This window comes from Bos grunniens, chromosome X (genome assembly GCF_055505025.1).
Source record: "Bos grunniens cultivar Pamir isolate PY7600 chromosome X, Bosgru_T2T1.0, whole genome shotgun sequence".
NCBI lineage: Eukaryota > Metazoa > Chordata > Mammalia > Artiodactyla > Bovidae > Bos > Bos grunniens.
In genome coordinates this window covers 18,325,179-18,345,856 of record NC_141194.1, presented here as the reverse complement: position 1 = coordinate 18,345,856, position 20,678 = coordinate 18,325,179, and the positions used below count along the sequence as shown (strand labels likewise).

Here is a 20,678-nt window from a genome sequence, read left to right as displayed (position 1 = left end):
TTTCCACCCCAGAAGACCTGCCGTGAGTGTCAGAGGCACAACTGAATCCTGAACACATAATATACATTTTTCTGCCTTGCTTTTGCCTGACCCCTGCTTTTAGATACAAGTGATAGGAATCATGGCTGCCCTTTTGTTCCAGAGGCAACAGATCCTGAAACCTTACCAAACAGGGTTATTCAATTCTGCATGTTCAAACATCCATTTATTCAGAATAGATTGAAGTTGATTTTCATTTCTGAATCATCTATATATGGGTTACCTGGAATTTACTTTAGCCAAATTAACCTTTTTCTTCATAAAGCAAGTTAATACCATGAGCTGGATTTGAATGGGAGGGAAGGATTAAAGGACTGGAATGAATTCACTCCTTTAGTAAGTGAACATCTGAGCATCTACTATATGCCAGGCACTGTGACACTAATGGTAGGTGATGCAAGACAGTGTCCCCTGAGAGACTCCCAGTCTAGTTGGGGACGAATGTAAAAGTGGACTTTAGCACATAATGGCTGCAGCAGGAAGAAAGAAACAAGTCGTGGCCTTTGAATACAAGTGACAGAGATTCCAGACAGGATGTTAGAAAACAGATATTCTATTGAAAGGAGGTTGAAGAGCAGATGCTTTAGAGGTGCTGCAGGCACAGGTTCATGCCCTGGCTTTGCTATTCTCTTGGTCTGTGATTTGGCTCATCATGGTTTCTTTTTCTGAAAAATGAGAGTAATACCTATCTCATGGGGGCAAGTTTTTTCACCATCCTAAAGGTCACTGAGCAATGTTTGGAGACTTTTTTGGATGTCACAATACAGGGTGGGTGCCATTGCTATCTAGTCGGTAGGGACCAGGGATGCCACCAAACATCCCCCCACAAGAAACTTCAGGAGTGTCGAGGCTGAGAGACACCAAGCTGCATACATAGTGTGTACACAGTAACAGCTATTATTATGATAGTATGCTACCATGAGAGGGAACTTAAGACACTGAGCACTGGACGTGCTGGATAGAGTGGGACACATTTGCGCTTCACTTCTGGCTGTGTCACGTAGTAAGTCTGTGACCTTGGGCAAGTTCCCGACCATTCCGAGCCACGTCTATAAATAGGAATGATTATCTCGATCATGAGAGGCAAACATAAAGAGAGTGAGTTGACTCAGATGGGGCACCGGGCACAAATCAGCATCCAGAAAACGTCATTCCCTTTTTTGTCCCCTCAAATTGCCCATGCCCTTTGCTCCCCATCCCTTTCTTCCAAGGCCAAGTGTCAGTTGGTTGGTTTTTACATGAAATTATCTCTAAAGAGGAGTTCTGCATATTTCCCCAGGGAATATGAAAAAGCTCACTGAAAAAGAAACCCCATTAATTGTTTGTGACTAATCTGAGCTCACCGAGGCCCTTGTAAGCCCCTGGGAGGACTTGTGTCTCAGTGACCTCCTGAAATGATCTCTAATCTGCAAGTACCATCTTTCTCCAGAAGGAGGCACTGCAGTCCCATTTTTCAAAACCAGCAGCAGCTACTGTTTCCAAAGCCAGTAAAATTACCCACATTTTACTTGAGCACTTTCATTTGATTTTTGGAGACCTCAAGGGATTTCCACACCCTCCTTGGCCACTTTTTTTTTTAAATTTTATTTTATTTTTAAACTTTACAATATTGTATTAGTTTTGCCAAATATCGAAATGAATCCGCCACAGGTATACCCGCGTTCCCCATCCTGAACCCTCCTCCCTCCTCCCTCCCCTACCCTCCCTCTGGGTCGTCCCAGTGCACCAGCCCCAAGCATCCAGTACCGTGCATCGAACCTGGACTGGCGACTCGTTTCGTACATGATATTATACATGTTTCAATGCTATTCTCCCAAATCTCCCCACCCTCTCCCTCTCCCACAGAGTCCATAAGACTGATCTATACATCGGTGTCTCTTTTGCTGTCTCGTACACAGGGTTATTGTTACCATCTTTCTAAATTCCATATATATGCGTTAGTATACTGTATTGGTGTTTTTCTTTCTGGCTTACTTCACTCTGTATAATAGGTTCCAGTTTCATCCATCTCATTAGAACTGATTCAAACCAAATATGTCCAGTTTGCATTTCTGATCTTTCTCTGAAGAAAATCAGTTTAAGAAATATTTAGAGTCAACCTGCCATTCTCTTACTATCAAGGGAAAGGGAAACAATGCATTTCAGACACCATTTTACTGAGCATTTTGAATGGGCTTAATGGCCAAAAACAGGCATCTCATCTTTTTAGTAATCTTTTGTACACAGACTGTATACTATTGAAGTCTGGTCCAGAAACTAAAACAAGATCCATGTTGATCTAAACATCCAGAAGCAGCCCTGTGTCTTCTCTAGGACGTCCTCTCCTGGCTTATGCCCCATTCACATCCAGTCTCCTCCTCTTAGTATTCTCCAGGGGCGTTTTCTCCCTCTTTCTGATGATACTAAATTTGACAACTGAATCATTTCTGCTTTGCAACAAGAGTGAAACAGGTAGGCAGTCAGTACTAAATATAACTGCCACATAACATGGCAGTTTGGAGACTATGAAATGGCTACTTTAGGGGGTGTCAAGAACCAGGCAATGAGGAAATAAAGGCTCATTTGGAGTTTTATGGCAAGTTTTAAATCCCATGTTTTAACTGGAACCTACTTGCAGTAATAATATTAACAAGTTCTTGCACTTGATTTTTAAAAGTCCAGCCTACTTCTGTGTTTATTTTCTTCTGAGGCTCACAACAGTTCCATGAGACAGGCAGGACAGGAATTGAATTTGCAGTTCACTCTTATGTGACTTTCAGCTTCACTCAGGGTAGAAGACTGTGGGATGTATCATCAAGAGAGTTTGTTTTAAGACTAATTTTTGATTAAGTGTAGTTAAGTCCATCTGTATCAATAGATATAAGTGGGTAACTTAATCCTAGCTCTCTTTCTCTGCCAGTGAGAAAAGCTCTGGGTATAGGCAGAACCAACATCTGTCCTGTTCTGGTCCATTGCATGGGTTGAGATAGTACTTTTCATTTCAAATATATCAAAAAGGTAGGACCACCGTTCAGGGTGCAGCAGGTGCTGGGGGTGGGTGGGGTTAGTTACAACCCATGCAATGGGCCAGAACAGGACAGATGATGGTTTTGCCTATACCCAGAGGGACTTTTCTCACAGAGAAAAAGAGCTAGGATTAAGTTACCCACTTATATCTATAGATATATTTCAAAGGAAAAGCACTATCTCAATTTCCATCTCTGTTTACTGTTTTATTGCTGCCTAATTAAAAAAATACTGTATCATTTCTATATGTGTATATATATATATACACACACACACACACACACAATGCACACACACATATTTGATTCTGGAATTTGAAAATCAGGTTGGGATGTCTTAATTTAAGAAAGACCAGGTGGCAAATAAATGGACCTGGGGAAAACTTCTCTTTAAGATACTCCCAGATCATCATCCTGAAGGTCAACTCTTCTGGAAAGCTCTCCATTGTCAGCAACAGCCAAGAAATGGCATCCGAGATCCCTTACAGGATTATATACAACATTCACTGCTGGTTATCTGTCAGGGGACAGACAGCCTGGGAGTCATTCTGAGCCAAATCCAATCCAATTAAGGGCCAATTATAGACCTGCTTCCATCGCCAGGACTAGGCTATACCACCAACTGAGCTGGTCTTAGAGCCCCTGGTTGGCAGGGAATCCCAGTGCACGGGAAGAGCACATGGCCTGGATAAGACAAAACAGCTGATAATGCCCAGAGACCAAAACAGATGGCATATGAAGCTGCATCAGAATGACCCCTGAGTCACCTCACCATCTCACTGCAACTCCATAACTAACTGCAGACTCTGTTTTCTCCTGGGTGGTACCCTTCCTCACTAGGTGATGAAATCATAAAATGCCAAGAGGTGATGGGCAAGGCTTCAGTCCTGTACTCAGGGGCAACCTGCTGCAATCGTGCAATCTTGGCCACAGTGCTAACTAGAAATACAGTGCCTGGATACCCACATCACTGCTGACAACCTCACTGAACATGTAGGAGTTCAAATGCCAAGAAACTTGAGTTAGAAATTTGTGTTAGGTAAAAATAAAACTCTATTAAAAATCAAAACAACTGCAAATTTTGGCTGGCACTTCCAACCGACTGAGACAATTTCAGGTCCACATTCCAGCATCCACTAGTGTAGTTGTTTCTCCAGGCTGACTTTGTGTGTCTGATCTGCCAATCTGAGAAGCAAGCTCGTCTCTATATTTAACTGAGATCTTGAGGAGAGTGGGGACAAGGCAGCACCAAGGACAGCATCCTGTGGGCTATGGCTACAGAAACTCTTCAGTCTGGCCTAAAGCAGTGGTTCTCAAACTTTCTCAAACATCCGCACCATCTGGAGGGCTTCCTGAAACTTAGAATGCTGGGCCCCACCTCCAGACTTTCTGATTCTATAGGTCTGGGGTGGGCCTGAGAATTTGTATTTCTAACACGCTGGTGGTCTGGGGGCCACACTTTGAGAACCACTGACCTAGAGCCCTCAGTCTAGATTGTTTAGGTCTGGACATTCCAAATCCCCTAACTATTCCAGTATCTGGTCCACAGTTTTATAGCTAGTATCCAAAGGTATAGAAAGCAACTTGGCCACATTTCATTGCTGAAATTCAGATAACATGATGCGTTGATGAAGCAACAGTCATTAGTCCTTACAATAGTGCTTCCAAGGGTCAGGCACTGTCCCAAGTACTCTACCTCATAATTCTTAAATAAGTTACTATACATAAGAGCTGCATTTTACAGGTGAGAAAACCGAGGCACAGAGAAGCTACATAACTTGCCCAAGGTTGCACAGGATGCACTGTGTAAATTATGAGAGATAATCATAATATAATGCATGAGGAATAAGGCATCAACTTACCTACCAGTCACTTAATCTCACTGATACAATACTCATTTCTGTAACTGTTAAGTTTTAACCCTGATATAGTCCAAGGGTTGGCAAACCAGGGTCCAGGGAACAAATATAGCCCATTATCTGATTTTCAATTAAAACTTTTAATTAATTTTGAGATAATTTTATTTTTTTAAATTTTATTTTATTTTTAAACTTTACATAATTGTATTAGTTAATTTTGAGATAATTTTAGACTCGCATGCAGTTGTAACAAATAATACAGAGATCTCTGGATGCAGTGATTGGCAAGAAATAAGAGCAGTCACTTTTCCAATCTCTATAGAAATATTTCTAAGGAAGGCCTTGCCAAATTTCAGGTATATGCAGAGACCAAAAAGCCAGGTATGATCATCTTCATTCAAGCATACTGTTATGGATGTCCAGGCAGTGGGAATAAAACACAGAAGATGTTCTAAATTTGAACATCTTTCAAGTCCAATACAAAACAGGGCCAGGATCCCAGCTACCTGGCTGATTGATGGGCAGTTGTATAGCTTTTCTCAAATATTATGACATAAGAACTGAAGCCAGTTTCTGAACAACTGACTTATTTTTATTCTAGTTCCTTTAGTTTTGGGGTCAGGCAGCAGCAGGTTGCTGGGTACAGTTAGACCATCCTCAGTGCTGACTACACACTAGGATCACCTGGACTTGCCTGAGCCCCTCCCAAAAAATAAGGGAGGGTATGCTTCACAAGACCCCCAGCTGAGTCCAATGTGCAACTTGTGTCAGAGGGACTGGGTTAGAGAATGTTTCTCAGATCCTCCATGGACAAATCAAACTGAAATATTTCTTGTTTGGAAAAGTATCTCTTTCATTGAATGTGAAGATGGTTGCAATGAAAGTCTCTTAAATGTGGAAAACAGCCACACATTCTTTGAACGCCAGGCAGCATCTATATCCATTTATTCAGAGGGTGATCCCTGGTGAGCCACAACCTCTGTTTGGGATAGGACATGGGGAAGAGATACTGAAGTATCCAGACTACCACATGAGTTCAGAACAATAGCCATGTTGGGTTTAGAAGGGGCTGAAGATATGGTGGTTCCCACTAGTGAGTGTGCTATATGCCTTGTTAGTGCTGTGTGTCTATTCCAAGATACACAGAGTCATATCATCACAGGTAAGGGTGCCATCAATGTCTCTCAGTCTAACCAAGGTCCAGGCCGATGCAAAGGGCCTGCTTTCCAGATATCTCCCACGCCCTGGAGAGTCACTTGAGTTTAACCATTAACTCAGCAACTTTGAACCCCTCTCCCAATTCATCTCAGACTAAAAACTGCTAGGGGTGCTGTTTCCTCCAGTTGCACCCTTTGGAATGACTCATTAAGAGCAGAGCCCAAGTAAGTCCCCATTCCACTGAAGTTTGCTTTAACAAGTTGAGTGTCTAGATGTAAACACAATGTAAGTGGGGTTTGTATGATATGCTAAGGACTAATTGCTGCTTGCTGAACTATGGCACTGTAAGCTTTGGTTCAAGGCCAGCCAGCTGTGTCGGTCTGCTTCCACAAAGGGGAATCCATGAGTTCTTAGGATGGCAAGTCTCTAGAGACTGGCTACTTGCCTTTTTAGAAATGCCCAAAGCAATATGGTCTTATCCTGCAGCTAGGATCTGGTTTTTGAGATAAACAAAATGCCAACTTTGAGATTCCCATTAATAACCTCTACTCACTGACATATAAAATATAAGAGCTGGACTTGGCCCAAGGCAACTGTATTAGTTATATATTGCTGTATAACATGGAGAAGGAAATTTCAGCCTACTCCAATATTCTTGCCTGGAGAATCCCAGGGACAGAGGAGCCTGGTGGGCTGCCATCTATGGGGTCGCAGAGTCGGACACGACTGAAGCGACTTAGCAGCAGCAGCTGTATAACAAAATTACCCCAAACCTAGCAGCTTAAAGCAAGAATACTATCTCAGAGTTTCTGTGGGTCAGGAGTTCACAAGTAGCTGAGCTGTGTGGTTCTGGCATCCCTGATGATGTTGCAGTCAAGATATTGGCTGGGACTGTAGTCATCTGAACCCTTGAGTAAGATTAGAAGATCCTCTTTTAAGATGGTGTACTCTCACCACTGGCTGATTGATGATGACAGTTATCAGGAGGTCTTGGTACCACTGGGCTGCTTGAGTGCCCTTACAACATGGCAGCTGGCTTCCCTCAGACCCAATGATCTAAAAGAGAGCAAGGTGGAAGCTGCAATGATTTTTAAGACCCAGTCTTGGAAGTCACACCCTGTCATTTCTGTAATATGCTACTGATTACACAAGTCAGCCCTACTCAATGTTGAATACTCAATATGAATAGCAGGTGGCAAGACTCACTGGGGTTCACCTGGGAGGATGCCTACCTCAGAAACCTAACCCCTACCCCTCTTTTCTTTTTTTTTTACATTTGACAGAACTGAGGTCTGGAGAAGTGAGGTTTTGCCCAGCGTCACATAGCGTTAACATCTCAGTGTTTGCTTTTCTTTCAACCCTACTGATCCCCATCATTCACAATTTCTTATATTTATTTAAAACACCAAATGTTGTTTATCTTTGGGGAGATTAGAAAGATTACTTCCAAATGTGAAGCCAGTTTCCCTGATGTTTTTAACAGCAGACGCTTTCATAAACCAGACAACATACAAGCAAAGCACAAACTCTGAGCACTAGGGAAAGGTCTCTCTTCACTTCCCTGAGTCATTAGGCAGCAGGCGCTCCAAAGGGAGGGAGGAGAAAGCAGAAACTCTTAGGTAGGGCAAATTCAGAAGTAAGCTAAAAAGTCAAGGTTGAAGGGATAAATCAGCTTGTGTACTGCTCCCTCTCCTCGGTTTGTTCTCATATTGTGATCGTGTTCCTATTCTCTTTCGATTTGGGAGGGTGAAAACAAAAACAGGAAAAAAGCAGAGAGTAACACCAGAAATCAGACTGATGGAAGGGTGATCCTCCTTAGAAGTTACTGTCTCATTAGTCCAAGAAGAAAGGCAGTGATCAACCAGAGAAGACTCCCTAGAAGAAACACAGAATTTTTCTTCTATAAAAATTTGTTTCTGAAAACACACACACACACATTTTTAAGCACAAAACTCGAAACTGCGATAAATACCATCAGCTCCTTTGTTTTCAGGGTCCTCTTTGAAACAGCCATCTTCTAAAAAGGACAGCAACCAGAAAGAAACCACTTCTATAATCTCTCTCCCTTTTCTAACAGTTAAAAAACAACAAGACCTGTCATCTCTGATCAACATAACTAGTCAGGAGACAGGACGACTTTCTCTCTGCCTGACCTATTTTGTCTAATGGGGTCCACTCTTTCACCCTCTGACAAGCCACCTTTTCTTCTGAGTTCCATTTATAGCAGGGCTGTATTAATGGTTAAATCATTAGGAACAAGTCCGTTTCCCTCCCAAGGCTTATTTCCTGTTCAATAAATTAAGCCATGAGATCGGAAGACTGTCCATTTCTGCTTTATTGAAGCTCAGATTCTTCCTAGCCCACAAACTACTGGGCACTGACAGGTGAGAGCCTGGCCGGCAGTCTGTGGTCATTTGTGATTTGTCTCATACTTTGTTCTCTGAGTAAAGTGGGAGGCCCTTGGGAACCTTCCTAAGCCCCTGCTGGAGTCTGAGACTGGAGTGGAGATGTTTCAGCACTTGGACAAGTGCTGTGAGTTTCTTAGATGTCTGACCCTTGTTGTTACCTTGAAAGAAGGTTTGTGAACTCCATTCACCCACCATGCTTGTTGCTGCCATGCACGTGACCTCTCTGAGCAATCAGAGCATTAGTGGCCCACAGCTCTCAGAGTGACCTGTGCCTTTCATTCCCTAAAGCCTTTTCTCCCTGGTTTTTCATCACCAGAGCCCTGCAGCAAACAGGATTTTTTTAAAAAAGTAAAAACACAAAGCGATAAACAGGCCGTCCTGACAAACAGCCCTTAGTGGTTCCTCACTGCTCCCAGGGCCTGCACTAACTGACTCAGGCTCACCAGGTTCTCCCAACAGGCATTTCTGCCCATCCAGGGCATCCCTTGCTCCAAGCCAGCTCATGGAGGTGCCAAGCTGAATCTAGGCTTTTATACATGCTCAGAGTATTATTTTCCAATTTCTCTCTCTTTCCCTTCCCATGAGCAGGCTAACTCTTACCCATCATTCAGGTCTCAGTTTAAATACGATTTGGGAAAAGCCTTTCCATAGCCCCTCAAACTGATAAAGCATCCACAGTTTTCTGTGTTGGTCCCCTCATGGCTGCACCCGTCACCATGGAGGAATGGATTGCCATCACTTACTTTATTGTCTGATTTTCCTTCTAGATGATCAGTGCCATGAAGGGGTATAACCTACCCATTGGTGTGTCCACAGTGCCAACCTAAAACATTTTCTGGCATACAATATAACCAAAATAAAACCAGGCATCTGGTTTCCACCTTTAAGACTGTTTAAGTACAGTCTCCTCCAAAAGAAACATCAATTGATCACTGAAAGTGGTCTCAAAAAGGAATGCAAACCTTCACCTAAGATTAACATTGTAAAGTGACCTAAAAATTCTTGACCCATTATTAGTCTATGATTTCTTCTCATTCATTCTTTCCCCAGAGTCCAGTTATCCACTGATTGCCCCGGTCCTTCTTTTTTCTGTAATTTCAACTCAGTTCATTGCTTCCAATACTCCTCTCCACCCATTTAGTCCCCCAGGGGCAAAATGCCATCCCTTTCACTGAGAACTACTTCCTAAGACCCTTGATTCTCAAAGTGTGCTCCATGGACCAACAGCAACAGCATCCCCTGTGAGGTTTGCTAGAAATGGACAGCCCTTGGCCCCCACCCCAGGTTTCCTGAGTCAGAATCTGCAGCTTAACAGGATCCTCAAGTGCTTCCTCTGGACATTAAAGTCTGAGAAGTGCTTCTAGGCCAGCGGTTCTCAACCTTGGCTGCACATCAGAGGCCCAGGAGATCCCACCCCCAGAGATGCTGGTGTCATAGTTGTGGGGCAGCCTGGACCTTGGAATTTTTAATAATTCCCCAGGTGATTCCGATGTGCAGCCAAATTTGAGCTCCTGTTCTGGGGGATTTAAAGAAACTCACCCCTCCGCAACTTAGGGAGTGATTTTCCAAAACTTCTAAATAAAACCCCATATCTCCAAAGCAATGCTTTTCTTTTCATGAACATCTGTTTTTGACCTCTTGTCACTTTTAAGGTGATAAAATTAAGGACCTTTGATAATGGCTTCAAAAGGTAGGATTTGGCAAGGTCTGATGCTGTAAAGAGCAATATTGCATAGGAACCTGGAATGTCAAGTCCACGAATCAAGGCAAATTGGAAGTGGTCAAACAAGAGATGGTAAGAGTGAATGTCGACATTCTAGGAATCAGTGAACTAAAATGGACTGGAATGGTTGAATTTAACTCAGATGACCATTATATCTACTACTGCGGGCAGGAATCCCTCAGAAGAATTGGAGTAGCCATCATGGTCAACAAAAGAGTCCAAAATGCAGTACTTGGATGCAATCTCAAAAATGACAGAATGATCTCTGTTTGTTTCCAAGGCAAACCATTCAATATCACAGTAATCCAAGTCTATGCCCCAACCAGTAACGCTGAAGAAGCTGAAGTTGAATGGTTCTACAAAGACCTACAAGACCTTTTAGAACTAACACCCAAAAAGGATGTCCTTTTCATTATAGGGGACTGGAATGCAAAAGTAGGAAGTCAAGAAACACCTGGAGTAACAGGTAAATTTGGCCTTGGAATACAGAATGAAGCAGGGCAAAGACTAATAAAGTTTTGCCAAGAAAATGCACTGGTTATAACAAACACCCTCTTCCAACAACACAAGAGAAGACTCTATACATGGACATCACCAGATGGTCAACACTGAAATCAGATTGATTATATTCTTTGCAGCCAAAGATGGAGAAGCTCTATACAGTCAGCAAAAACAAGACCAGGAGCTGACTGTGGCTCAGATCAGAAGCTCTATACAGTCAGCAAAAACAAGACCAGGAGCTGACTGTGGCTCAGATCATGAACTCCTTATTGCCAAATTCAGACTTAAATTGAAGAAAGTAGGGAAAACCACTAGACCATTCAGGTATGACCTAAATCAAATCCTTTATGATTATACAGTGGAAGTGAGAAATAGATTTAAGAGCCTAGATCTGACAGATAGAGTGCCTGATGAACTATGAAATGAGGTTCGTGACATTGTACAGGAGACAGGGATCAAGACCATCCCCATGGAAAAGAAATGCAAACAAGCAAAATGGCTGCCTGGGGAGGCCTTACAAATAGCTGTGAAAAGAAGAGAAGTGAAAAGCAAAGGAGAAAAGGAAAGATATAAACATCTGAATGCAGAGTTCCAAAGAATAGCAAGAAGAGATAAGAAAGCCTTCCTCAGCGATCAGTGCAAAGAAATAGAGGAAAACAACAGAATGGGAAAGACTAGAGATCTCTTCAAGAAAATTAGAGATACCAAGGGAACATTTCATGCAAAGATGGGCTCGATAAAGGACAGAAATGGTATGGACCTAACAGAAGCAGAAGACATTAAGAAGAGGTGGCAAGAATACACAGAAGAGCTGTACAAGAAAGATCTTCATGACCCAGATAATCACGATGGTGTGATCACTGACCTAGAGCCAGACGTCCTGGAATGTGAAGTCAAATGGGCCTTAGAAAGCATCATTACGAACAAAGCTAGTGGAGGTGATGGAATTCCAGTTGAGCTGTTTCAAATCCTGAAAGATGATGCTGTGAAAGTGCTGCACTCAATATGCCAGCAAATTTGGAAAACTCAGCAGTGGCCACAGGACTGGAAAAGGTCAGTTTTCATTCCCATCCCAAAGAAAGGCAATGCCAAAGAATGCTCAAACTACCGCACAATTGCACTCATCTCACATGCTAGTAAAGTAATGCTCAAAATTCTGCAAGCCAGGCTTCAGCAATATGTGAACCGTGAACTTCCTGATGTTCAAGCAGGTTTTAGAAAAGGCAGAGGAACCAGAGATCAAATTGCCAACATCCGCTGGATCATGGAAAAAGCAAGAGAGTTCCAGAAAAACATCTATTTCTGCCTTATTGACTATGCCAAAGCCTTTGACTGTGTGGATCACAATAAACTGTGGAAAATTCTGAAAGAGATGGGAATACCAGACCACCTGACCTGCCTCTTGAGAAATTGGTATGCAGGTCAGGAAGCAACAGTTAGAACTGGACATGGAACAACAGACTGGTTCCAAATAGAAAAAGGAGTATGTCAAGGCTGTATATTGTCACCCTGCTTATTTAACTTATATGCAGAGTACATCATGAGAAACACTGGCTGGAAGAAACACAAGCTGGAATCAAGATTGCCGGGAGAAATATCAATAACCTCAGATATGCAGATGACACCACCCTTATGGCAGAAAGTGAAGAGGAATTCAAAAGCCTCTTGATGATAGTGAAAGTGGAGAGTGAAAAAGTTGGCTTAAAGCTCAGCACTCAGAAAACGAAGATCATGGCATCCAGTCCCATCATTTCATGGGAAATAGATGGGGAAACAGTGGAAACAGTGTCAGACTTTATTTTTTGGGGCTCCAAAATCACTGCAGATGTTGACTTCAGCCATGAAATTAAAAGACACTTACTCCTTGGAAGGAAAGTTATGACCAACCTAGATAGCATATTCAAAAGCAGAGACATGACTTTGCCAACAAAGGTTCGTCTAGTCAAGGCTATGGTTTTTCCTGTGGTCATGTATGGATGTGAGAGTTGGACTGTGAAGAAGGCTGAGCACTAAAGAATTGATGCTTTTGAACTGTGGTGTTGGAGAAGACTCTTGAGAGTCCCTTGGACTGCAAGGAGATCCAACCAGTCCATTCTGAAGGCGACCAGCCCTGGGATTTCTTTGGAAGGAATGATGCTAAAGCTGAAACTCCAGTCCTTTGGCCACCTCATGCAAAGAGTTGACTCATTGGAAAAGACTCTGATGCTGGAAGGGATTGGGGGCAAGAGGAGAAGGGGACGACAGAGGATGAGATGGCTGGATGGCATCACTGACTCAATGGACCTGAATCTCAGTGAACTCCGGGAGTTGGTGATGGACAGGGAGGCCTGGCGTGCTGCGATTCATGGGGTCGCAAAGAGTCGGGCATGATTGAGCGACTGATCTGATCTGATCTCATTAAAAATAATGATTGGAATGATTTGGGGTGGGGGGGGAGGGAATGAAGGCATTAATTTAAGCTTGCTCGGAGAGCTTTTTAAAGAAGAGTCACCAAAACATCCCTCAAAATCTTGCTAATTATAAAACAATTCTGTACTTGAAAAAGAAAACCCAAATAAATGGCAAACACTATTAAGAAAACTGTTTCCCATGAAACAGTACAATTGTATAAAGAGCCCATGCAAATTGGGAAGCAAAATATTAATACCTTAATAAATAAATAAAGGAACTGAACTCACAATTCACAAAAGCAGATGCAGAATTAATAGAGAAGCCATGAGAAAATGAGAACCTCATTAGTAATTAAACGGATATTCAATGAAAAAAGTTACTTGTAATATTCACAATAAGTAATGGGAAAATGATCATGAAACAGGGGCTTGTTCATATCCTCGACAGATAGTCTTCCGTAGAGCAAGTGCTATGCCAGCCTAAGTGACGAGGGTGTGGGCCTTAGTAAATGAAGAAAGTTCCAGCCATTGTGGATTATTATGTCCTCCAACCCAATTAGACCTTGATGGAAGCCATCCTAAAGAGAATATGTGGCAAAAGTTTTGCTTACTTAAGATAGCAAAATTCATTAAGAACCTAAGTGTCCAATAATAGGATTATGGTTAAGTCAGCTCTTGTATACCCACCTGATGGAATAGTACACATACTATCTGTGATGTGAAAGTGAAAGTGTCAGTTGCTCAGTTGTGTCAGACTCTTTGTAACCCCATGGACTGTATCCCGCCAGGCTCCTCTGTCCATGGGATTCTCCAGGCAAGAATATTGGAGTGGGTTGCCATTCCCTTCTCCAGGGGATCTTCCCAATCCAGTGATCAAACCTGCATTGCAGGCAGATTCTTTAGTGTCTAAGCCACAGGGAAGCCACCAGCTGTGACATAATGAATGATAAATAAAAAAAGAATACAAACAGTAGAAAACTGGACAAATGATTCAGTAATCAAATTCTGAAATGCTACACGATATCATCTTCATACCGAATAATATGCAATATATATTTGTACATTTAAAGCTCCAAGGTGCCCTAACACTAAGAAAATGGTTTATCTGTGTTTGATCCAGTAATCTCAATTTTTCTGACCATGGGAAGTTTTTTTCCCCCTTCCTTCCCTTTCTTTCAAAGGTGAAACTTGCTTTATTGTCTCTTGGAACTAATATTTCTCAAACAAATGAACAAAACCTTAATGATACACAAGCATATATGGTAGTACTTAAGAGCTACGCAAAAATAACAGCCATACATGGGTATATACATATGGAAAAAATTCATTAAGTTGTTCACTTATGATTTGTGCATTTTACTCAATGAAAATATTAACACTACTAAATTCAGAGAAGGCAAAAATATTTTTTAAAATGAAAATTAGGTATTCATTAGGACAAGTACTAGAATGTTAAGTCAAATTATTTTTACACTACAGGTACACTTATACATATCAGCTATTCATTTGAGGTGCCTCTAATACCATCAACATGTACAGACTGATTGTAGGGGCTAGGAGCTCCAGACAAGCATTTAATCTTGGACCAGCCATTAACTAGCTACATGACCTTGGACAAGTGATTCAAGCCCTCTGGAGTTCAATTTCCTAATTTCTAAAATGAGGAGGAATAAGAAAACTCAAGTTTCATCCATCTTTGAAAATAGGTTTACTATTTTGGAAGATTGCAAAGCTTTATAGCTATACTTTTGCTTGATGGTATACCAATATCCAGGTTTTCAAATTTAATACTGAGACTATGGACCACTCACTACCATCGTTACTATGAAAACAAACAAAACAAAATGTCAGTGAGCTTTAAGGGGATCTCTACCCTCTTCCCAGGATACTTTACTGGAGAGAGGGAGGGAGGCCTACATTTATTTCATATGTTCTGTTAACTTTATGTTAAGAAATTGCTTTTCCATTTGGATGTCCCAGGACCTCTGCCTGCCAGAGACCATGCCAGACAGTTCAAAGAGGATACTGGGCATTTCTGATGGAAGTGCCATTGTCCCTAAGTCTCAAATGCTCAGGCCTAAACAACATAGAAGGTTTGCCATCTTTGGAAACTTGAGAACCTCTTAAGACAGCAGTCTACTCGACTTTTTCACCACTTGGTCTGCCTCTGTGCGTTACTGATCCCTGCTTTACTCAGAAGTCTTGGGCCAGTGTTTTTCCAGTAAAATCTGTGGCCCCTTTAGAAACAGGGGGGTCTGTGCTCTGACAGATGGAGACACTGACTGCAAAGCCAAGAGCCACCAATGGTAACTAGTCCTGGATTATGCCCCTGATTCCACAAAGATCTCTACCAACAAGTTCAATATCATCTCAGCTGCCAGTTCCTGACTTGATATCGAAGCCAACAAACTCTCAGTATAATAGGATTAAAAAAAAAAACACACCTTTTTGAACTTATTTTTAATGAATTTCACCTGGACATGTACTTTGCCTTCTTAGCATCACTCAAATTCTTCACACCCAGCATGTACACTGCTTGACTGGATTTTAGGTGTAGAATCACACCCCCCAAATCCCCAAATGTCCTGCTCTTTGTGTCTTTCTCATCTCCCTTGTTTTTTTTTTTTTTTAACTAGTAATTAGTAGAAACATTTCAGTTTTTACTTTAGCCACCAAAGGCTTCGTGATGTACCAAAGCCAATTGGCGTGGCTATTTTGCAGTTTAAGGAAAAAGTTTTTACCGAGAGTTTTGTTTCTTTTACTTTATGAGTGGCTGGTGGAGATAAAGTTCTGGGTTTGGAGTGGCCTTGGTGCAGTTTCACACAGTGTGCTTCCTTTGTCCTTGACCTTGGTGTGGAGGGGCACTAAGAGTCGTGCTTGTAGCCGGCACCGCCTTCATCTCTGTGTGGTCACGATGGTCACGTGGGGCAACGCACATGAATGTGCTTTGTAAACTCGAGAGGACTCCACCAATGCCCTCTAACAAACTCCAAAGCTTCAACCAGTGTGCTCCGGGAGCCTGGTCGGCCACTCCATATGGAACTGGGTGGAACATGAGGCACGGCCTTTCTCTTGACGACATTTGAGTGTCACTGTGTTTATGGCTCTATGATTTAGCACCACGCAGGAGGAAGTTATCATTGCACCGCCCCCAGGTGTCTGGGTAAAGGACCAAATGCAGAGTGGTGTTGAGTGGACTCCATTTCCTAAATGATGTATGTGGGGCCGTGGCAAGTATGAGTAACACAGCTATAAATGGGTCATGGCAAGGCGTAAACATCACATGCCCTCAGCCTGGACTTAAGAGTGACACATGGGAGCTGTCTGGGGTATCACCCCTGCCACAGCCAAGGTGTGCTTTTCTCAGTGTGAACTTTTTTGCTTAGGGTAGAAAAGGGATGCCGGGTATCTGGAGAGTGACGTTTCCCACAGGGGGCCTTGCATTCCCCATCGTTCTCACCCATGTCCCCGGCAGGAGAACAGGACACAGGAGAATAGCTGACAGCTGTGGTCTAGGCGGCAAAGCAGTGTGGCCCGGGATACCGCCCAACACCCTTGCATTCCAGCACCCCGACAAACAAGTGTGCTTTACAGAAGGGGCAATTTTAGCTCTGGATCCCTTCCCATTGTTCTCAATTTTAAATGTGAGCCCTGACCCAGGTCTCTGAATTCTTGGATTCTGGTCACATAAAGGCATTCTGAGAACACTCGGAGTCCCACCAGGCCAAGGATGGAGACACTGGTCCTCTGGGGGCCCTGCACTCCTGGAAGGACCATTGTGACCTTGGCCATCAGCAATGTCCTGTGTCCAGGGCCGCTGGGCCCTCTCAGATTCTACTGGGGCCGGGGAAGGAGAGGAGAAGCTGAGGGAGGGCAGGGTGGTCTGTAGAATGACAACTCCAGTGACTCTTCTGCTCTGTCTGCTGCCTCCTGCCAGCTCCTTCTACAAGGAAGACCCAGGCTCACTTTGTAGATGAGACGAGGTGACTATGTCAAGTCATTGATTCCTGCATCCCCTTATGAAGCACAGTTAGCTTTTCTTAAATCTCAGTGGCCATGGTAGTCTGGGCAAACTACGTCAAGGTTTCCTTATGTTTCCAAAACTGTCTTAAAGTCAGAGATGTCCACAAGCTGAACCCAGTCATGAGGGGCATCTTAGGGCTTTTAAGAAAACAGTTGCTGAAGGGTTGCTGCAAAAGGCTCATCCTCTATTTCTCAGGATAGCTATAATTCTAGCCCCATGAGACAGATATGTGAGGGTCAAAGTCCATCTTAAGCCTGTCTCAGAAACGGCTGCAGATGAGGCTTTATAGTCTGGACACTTGTTGGAGAGAAATGTCTCCTCATAGAACAAGCTTCGGTGACAATTTGCTATGAACCATCACCCTTTCCATGCTGTTCAGAGAAGCTCAAGGAATGAATGCCTCGGTTTCAAGGGCAGCTTGTGACGGGCCTCTCCCTTGGCCAGAGAGACTGGCCATATGTCACCGAGCACAGAGACCACAGCAGTAAAATGGCTTGGGCACACACTGGCCCTGATGGAACTATGACTGGGGCCCAGGACAGGTGTGACAGCACAGTGGGGATGCACTGCTGTGTCCTGCCTCTGTGGCCCCTCGCCCACTCCTGCGGCCTCACAAGTATTCCAGTGCCACTTCTTTTCCTGCTCTCAGCCCTCCAGTGCTCCAACTTGCTGGTCCCTAGGCTTCTGCTTTGTGTCAGGTGCCAGGATAGGCAAGGGTGTGGAAAGACATGTCCTTCAGAAGGTCACAGCCTACAGGACGGCTATGGTGGGAATGAGATGAGGGGAGAGAGAGGATGTATAGGCAGCTCACTACAATGCAACCGATGATGTGGAGAGCCATGCGGGAGTGGGGGGACTTCAGTTAAGAGTTATCAGCCACTTAACTTCAGTTAAGAGGGAGAGGCCTGAAGGCTTGAATCATGTTATGTGAGCAGTAAGTGGCAACAAACTCAGTGCAGGGTGTGCAAGGGAGACCCAGACTGGCATGGGGGACCCCAGGTGACCCTGGGAAGCTGCTGGTCAACAAAGTGCATTTCAGCCAGGAAATCATGGACTGGGAAAGAGGAAGCATTTTGCTTTTTTCTGGTGAATGACCTACACTGAAAACTGAGTTGCTATGAAAAGGAAATAAATGCTATAAAAATACAGGAGCCAGTGGGGGTACCGTTTTCAGTTCTGTAGTCAATGACGCATTCCTACCTTCCCCTCCAGTTCTAGAACCATCCAAACCTTCCCTTTAAGGGAGTGCAAGGGGCCCAGAGCGAGGACACTGGAATTCAAATCCCTTTAACAGCTTTGAGACTTTGAGCTACTTGGTGCTTTGAACTTCTAGGTGTTTCATCCCAACAATGAGTATAATACAACCTGCATCATGGCTACACTACATAAATGTTAAAGTGATGCCACGGGCTCTGTCATCTCTATAGAAATACACAGGAAAGCAAAGCTTTCTAAAAGACCTCTGCTGCAGAATTCTCCTTGGGGTTCACTGGCCACAGCTGGGTCCCACAGCTGCCCCAGGCTATAAGAGAGACCGAGAAAGGGAGTATTTGGCCACAAGTCTTCGTAGCAGAGAAAAGCAAAGGAGAAGGGGATTGTGAATGGACACAGAGAGAGCCAAGCCATAGTGACTGCCACAGCAGGTGTAGTAGGGGCGGGGTGACCCTCCTACAGCTACTGGCAAAAAAAAAAAACACAGAACAAAACTATAAAGATTCTATTTCTTAGAAAAGATTCAGCCTATCCACGTAAGTGAAACATGCAAGAAATGGCAGCAAAGAATAATGGAAAACAAAGCGGTGAATAATGTTCAACCATCCTGGCACTGCAACTGCCTTTAAGAGAAAGGGCATTGTATCAGTTAGCTATGGCTGCATCACCAACCATCTCTGAATCTAATGGCCTAAACCAGAGGTCCCCCACCTTTCTGGCACCATGGACCAGTTTCGTGGAAGAGAATTTTTCCACAGATCAGGGGTGCGGGGGAAGGTTTGGGGATGATTCAAGTGCATTACATTGATTGTGCACTTTATTTCAATTATTATTACATCAGCTCCACCTCAGGCTCATCAGGCATTAAATCCTGGGGGTTGGGGACCCCTGGCCTAAAACAAAAGCATTTATTACTCTGGCTCATCTGTTTGTGGCTCAACTGACCTAGGCTGGGTATTGGTGTGAGCTGGGGGCTGTGCTCATGTTGCCCATCCTTCACTGGGGACCAGTAGGGGGCCTGGGCACACCCTCCTGGTGGCAATGGCAGATGTGCAAGAGAGCAAATCAAAACATGTGATCCCTCTCAAGGCGCAGGCTCAGAACCAGCGCACTTTTGTGTCATTCTCTTGACTGAAGCAAGTCACATGGCCAAGCTCAGGCATGAGGAATCCCATCCTCCTCACGGTGATATGAGGATGGATCTAATGTCGACTTTATACTCTAGAGCTTCAGAAGGAAGTCATCCTCATTTAGTTTGGAATCACTCAGATCCCTAGAGCCAGAACTGATGGTCACAGCTTCTATTCATAGTTCACTTTACCTTCACGGACTCAAGAGGTAAAGTTTTCAAGTGAAAATGAGGTTTTCAATTTCGACCTGTCCCTATCATATTGATTTACAAGCTGTCCCTAAAATATCTCACGGGCACTAACAGGTCCTTTGCTTTTTCCTTTGCAGGCTTGATGTGAAGAATTGAAGAGTAAGAGAATGGATTCAAACAAAAATGGCTCAATAAAAAGTTTTATATATTTGTATGAAGATTATGTACCTCCTGAATGCCTAAGACTCTAGCAGAAATGTCCTGTTTGTACATTTATATCTCTTCCTTCTAGTTGGCTGCACTACTTACTTTATTTTCACATTTGGCAACTTGCAGAGCAAATCGGTTCCAGAATTTACCACTTGGAAGGTGTGGTTTTGAGAAGGGATATGATTTTATAGAGAAGGATACAATGATATGCATAACAATGATTTTGATGGAAAGTTCTCTAAGCTACTTCCCACACTATTTTGGTCAATATTTGCAATGTATTTGAGTTCTTCACCTTCTAAATTATGTCAATAAACTTTTTATGAGTTCAAATAAATATTTGAGTAAATGTAAAATGTGACTCTAGACTACATTAATTTTCCTATGTTCAGATAGCTACATATTCCCCCACATGGAGAGAAACCAGATGTGAGCACCAACTGAATCCCACACCACCTAAATGGGAGCTTCTTATTCTGAATTATTGGGTACCACAGGTAAAGCTATGGCTGACTGATCATTGCAAAAGAAGTTAAATATTGCCCGAGGAACTGGGCATCGCTGACATTCCTCCTTCAAGGACAACTTTTATGGTGAGTATATTTTACCTCCATAGAAGCTAAGAAACTCTCTTGGCCCAGATGGAGTAGAGTCCATTATAAGGCACAATAAAGTAAAGCTGAGAGATGAGAATGAAAGCAAGAGACTGCTCATAACTTAGCTGTCCAAAGAACATGAAATGAGTCTCCTACTGCTAAGATGGAGTCTCTATGAAACAATCACAAACCAAGAAGAATTGGTCATGCCCTGCTAGCATCTGCTGAGCTC

At 43.2% G+C, this 20,678-nt stretch overlaps 1 protein-coding gene across 1 annotated transcript in view; it reads left to right on the top strand.

Moving 5' to 3' along the window:
- SMPX (small muscle protein X-linked) overlaps positions 1-20,206 on the top strand; it is a 53,373-nt gene extending 33,167 nt beyond the window's left edge. The window contains exon 5 of the mRNA XM_086387248.1: positions 19,778-20,206. The gene's annotated coding sequence lies outside the window, so the exon portion shown is untranslated. The remainder of the gene's footprint in view (positions 1-19,777) is intronic.
- The last annotated feature ends 472 nt before the right edge of the window (positions 20,207-20,678 follow it).